Source organism: Petaurus breviceps, unplaced genomic scaffold, assembly GCF_028583685.1.
Source record: "Petaurus breviceps papuanus isolate PSGF00001 unplaced genomic scaffold, PetGlider_PUasm1.0 76, whole genome shotgun sequence".
In the NCBI taxonomy this organism is placed as follows: Eukaryota; Metazoa; Chordata; class Mammalia; order Diprotodontia; family Petauridae; genus Petaurus; species Petaurus breviceps.
In genome coordinates this window covers 1,400,411-1,405,399 of record NW_027186473.1, presented here as the reverse complement: position 1 = coordinate 1,405,399, position 4,989 = coordinate 1,400,411, and the positions used below count along the sequence as shown (strand labels likewise).

Below are 4,989 nucleotides of genomic sequence, written 5' to 3'. Positions count from 1 at the left end.
CACACACACACACACACACACACACACACACACACACACACACACACCACCTAGTGGCTGGCATTTAACAGGTAACTTATTAATGCTTGTTGACAGCTTGATTTACAAAAGCATGCCTTGGTACCATTCTCTTACCTTGAAACACAGTTAAAAAACCTAGCATACATCCCCTAATGAACATTAATAAAAGAACTGAAATTGTCCAAGATGGGGAAAAAAATAAGCATACTTTAAAAAAGAAAAAACAACAGCTTTGTATTGATTAGCATAACTTCTCCCCCACCAATAAAACTCCAAACTTCATTTATATGTATCAGTATAATATTATTCTTTGAATAACTTACAAGTCCAAAACAGTACCTAAACTAATTCTTGTTGAAACGATGGACAGATTCACATGTTCATTGATTCATAATAACAGGTATGTTAATACCTCAAGGACTCAAAATTATGTTGGCATGAGAAGTCCCAACATGGAAAACGCCTTTCACTACAAGAGATGACAATCCAGGGGTGATATGTAATCTGAGTCTTACTGAGATAAACTCAAAAGTGCCAGAGGCAGAATCCGAACCCAGGTCTTCTAGAAGCTAAGTACAGCATTCTATCCATTATGCAATGCTACTTCTCATGTGAAGTAGATATGCTCCTAAAAATTAAGTATCAAACACTCATTTGAATGGCCAATAGGATTAAAGGGTAATTACTAAATATATTAGGGGATTGCTATGTAAAAAGCACACTATGAAAAATTCTTTGGTAAGGCAACTAATCCTTGGTTTATCTATTTTTTCCAGTTCACTTTTTTGTAGACTGGATTTTCTTAATAGGTCATTTCTAGTTGGCCAAGAAAATACTATTACTTACTATGGATGTGGCTGAAAAGATCAATTTATTTTCAACTGTCTTCATTTTATTATTCACACATGAATGAGATGAATGAATGAAAAATTATTAACTTACATTTACTAGGAGACCAGCAGTGTTTTAAAAGTACTACAAATACATATAAAAAAAAGCAAGATCACCTCTGCACTCAAGGAACTAACTGAAGGAAACAACATTGAAAAGGTACATGTGATGGGGCGGCTAGGTGGTGCAGTGAATAGAGTACCAGCCCTGGAGTCAGGAGTTCAAATCTGGCCTCACACATTTAACACAAAAACTAGCCATTTGACCTTGGGCAGGTCACTTAACCCCAATTGCCCTCCAAATAGCAAAAAAAAAAAGGTCTATCTGCATGGCAGGAGGAAAGGTCCAGAAGTTCAGAAGTTACAGCGGTGGGGCAGATACTAGTGCCAGGGTCTAGATTACATATAAGAAGGGCAAATGTTCAGTCCTGGACCAGGAAGACCTAAGGGTACAGTAGTATGGAAGATGGTAAGGCAGTATGCCCCCCAAGACATAAGGTTGAAGAGGCATATATCAAAAGAAAAGATGTAATCAAAGGAAGGAAAATACAAGGTTAAAAAAGGAAAGGTTTCAACTTTCAGATGGGCAAAAAGGGCATTGATTTCTCTGTAGATGGTTTTTTAGAAACTGTTCCTTTGCTCTGAACCAATTTTGACAGATCAAGAGCCATATTTTCTAAGACAATAGAAACAGCACAGAGATCATAGGCTCATGGATTTGGAGCTGGAAAGATCTTAGGGGTTGTCAAGCCCAACTCCCTCTTTGTACAGATTAGGTAACTGAGACCAAGGGAAGTACAATGAATTATTCAGGGATGCACAATCTGAACTAAAGTCTTCTTATAATCCATACTTGAGACTCATGGAGATCAACTCTTTGACTATGGTTCCAGAGTTTCTCTGAAGAGCCTTCCCTCTGATATACTTTTCCTTCTTCCCCTCTTGGAGACCCAGCCTCAAGGTCATAGTGGGCCATACGTATAACTGATTAAAAAAAAATGGAAATTGTGAGAATCAACCTCATTACAATTATGTTACTAACATTTTAAGAAAATCAACCTGAATGATCAGTTTTAAAGATTCTATTAAAGAACAAAATTATGGTATTTTAATGACAGCTTCTTAACTAGCTTAAGTAGAAATGGCAAAAAAATCAAGTAACCAATTAACTACACAAAGACAGAGTCAGAGGGGCGGCTAGGTGGTGCAGTGAGTAAAGCGCCTGCCTGGGAGTCAGGAGGACCTGAATTCGGTTCCGGGCTTAACACCAACACAAAAAAACTAGAGGTGTAACGTTGGGCAAGTTACTTAACCCCAATTGCCCTCCAAAAAGCCAAAAAAAAAAGTCAGAGTCATTCCCTGCTTCCCCCATTTTTGCTCTATGTTTATCAAGTGAGAAAATGTCTCAATCAAACAAAGACTTTGGACTAAGTATGAAAAATCCTTGAAAGCCACTGGATGAATTCCAGGGATATTGCACAGGAAGCCTACTTGAATTGGGTGAGGGACTGGGTGAAGGACTTGATAATGGCCTGTGAGGCCTGCATAAAACTAAGGAATTAATTCAGAACCCCAGAAATTTGAGCAAACAAAGAAGAGACAGCATTCCATTCAAACTCCTGAGTAAAAAAAATCAGCTGGGGCTGGGGAAGTAGGAACATAGATCCCAGCCTCTGGCTTGGTCACCTCACAACTCCCCTTGACCAGAAAAGGACTTCATAAACTTGAGAGATCAGAGGACTCCCATTTTCCATTGGCATCCTTTCAGAGTCCAGGTTCAGGTAAAGAATATTTGAACTGGGAATCAAGGACAGATGAAAAAATACAAGGTCCTGCCAAGAATCCAACAGAAAAGCCATACTTTACCTCTAATATCTCGAAGACTTCCAAGGCCTGTGAGTAACCCCTTTGCCACATATACTTTCTAGGCAAGAGTAACCTTTCCTCGAGACTCTGTCCAACTAATGGTTACAAATCAATAGTCATAGCACAAAGAATACCAACAGGGGCTTATGAGCTACAATACTCGAAAAGATATCCCTTCCCTAACTCCTCAGTCCTAATCCTAACTAGCAAGTGGGTCTTGGGATAATAGCTCCAGAGTATACTCACCTATTACAAACTTAAAAAAGCAAACCTCAACCCATGCAGAAATGTGACTGCCTGAGTCCACACACGTTCTCAATGTCACCTTATATAACATCCGTCACGCATACAATTATTTCATTGCCACTCACTGAAAAATGGGAATGAATTGTGAGTTCATATGGGAATAAATGGCTAATAAATGATTGCTAATGGAAGCTATATGTGAATGAACAGCCACTCATTCCCATATAGCTTCAAATAGCAATCATTAATGGCTAATAGGTTTATCATAAATAATCCTTAAAGCCCATCTCCTGCACCTAGATTCTTGATACTTTTCTCATTTGTTTTCTGAGCTTTTGAGTCTGTATACACAAATAAGGTGGCCATCACCAGAAGGAATATGTTGGGGGCCAGGAAGTAATGGTATATGGGCTAGTGCCTGCTTGCTTGATGTATGACCTTAAAAGGTAATGAATAGAGCTGTAGAAGATGATTGGCTATGTGTACCTATAAATTGCTCTGATACGGAAGTCAGGTCTCTTTGTCGCGATGTAGCTGAGCCTGAATAAACAACTCCAGCAAACCTCGGGTGCTCTGTCTGGTAATTCCTCCTAGGAGGCCGGTGACGACCGAAGACTTACTATGGGTAAGTGATAGGACGGGATATCAATAGCCCCCCACAGGAATATCCAACAAATCATTTGGAATCCTTTTATAGTCCTTTCCTTCTTGCCTCTAGAGTCACCAAACAATTGCTGGTCAATTTTCTCATCCACCCTCATACTGCACTATCTTCCTTTAAAAAAAGAAACTCTTAAAAAAAAAAAAAAGAACTCTACAGATAGCAAAATCCAAAAAGCTAATTCGATGTGACATTCCAAAAACAGAAGTGCAGAACAGGGGTGTACTTGGCCCAGGTCAGCTCAAATATAGAGTATTATGTCAATATGCCACATTTTAGAAAGAACACTGACAAGCAGAGATGCATCAAGAATAGAATGACTAAGGTGTAAAAGAGCCTCAAAATCATGCCATTCTGGGATAAACTGAGGAAACCTCCAAATGTCTAGGAGTCTGGAGAACTGGAACCTTAGGGGTAATGCGATAACTGTCTCCAAATACTGAGAGCTTTCACGTAGATATTCCGCTTGGGCCCAAAGGACAGAGCTATGACCAATGGATGGAAGCTACAGTAAGCAGATCTGGACTTAATCCCTCCTAAAAGTCAGAGCTACCCAGAAGTGGGATTTGTTGTCCTGAGAGGCAGTGAACGCCTTACCACTGGAGGGTGATCACTTGTCCAGGATCTCAGAGAGGGGATTAATGCTCTGGAAGGGGGTTGAACTTGATGACTTCTGAGGCCTTCTAATTCTACAGTTTCATGATTCTGTGAGCATTAATTAAAGCAATGAAAATAATACTTCCCCACCCCGTTAGAAACCTAGTACATCATGGTAAGCTCTTTGTTTTTTTCCTCAGTGTTTATTCCTCGATGTAAATGCTACACTCTCTTTGTTTTATGGTATGAAATTCTGGAGAGCAGAGGAACCTGGGCTACAAATTCCTTTAGAGCAAAGACCGTGTTTTATTTAAACTCTGTGTTCTCCCAAGGCCTAGTAGTGGGCTGTATACATAGTAGGCACACAGTGAAAGCTTGCTAAATGGCTAAATGCTGAATGAATGATTAAGTAGAGAGATCACTATATTATATTAACTCAGCGCACTGTTAGAACTTCCATCTATCAAGGACAATAATATTTATTATAACTCTCTGTGCAGAGCATTGCTCTGTTTTTTTGCCTTTTAAACCCAAATGAAAACTATAATAAGTCAAGATCTTTTTAGTTAAGAAAAATTCTTCCCTCAATTTTTAGAACAAATGAATTAAAGAATGAAATGAGGCGATTACCACTGCAATTCATCCACAAGTACAACTGAATGTTAAACATCTTACCCAGAAACAAATTCATCTCCCTAACAATGACCT

The 4,989-nt window shown here is 39.1% G+C and overlaps 1 protein-coding gene across 13 annotated transcripts in view; it reads right to left on the bottom strand.

The window, feature by feature from the left end:
- LIMCH1 (LIM and calponin homology domains 1) overlaps positions 1 to 4,989 on the bottom strand; it is a 384,992-nt gene that overhangs the window by 190,019 nt on the left and 189,984 nt on the right. The gene's annotated exons all lie outside the window — the stretch shown is intronic.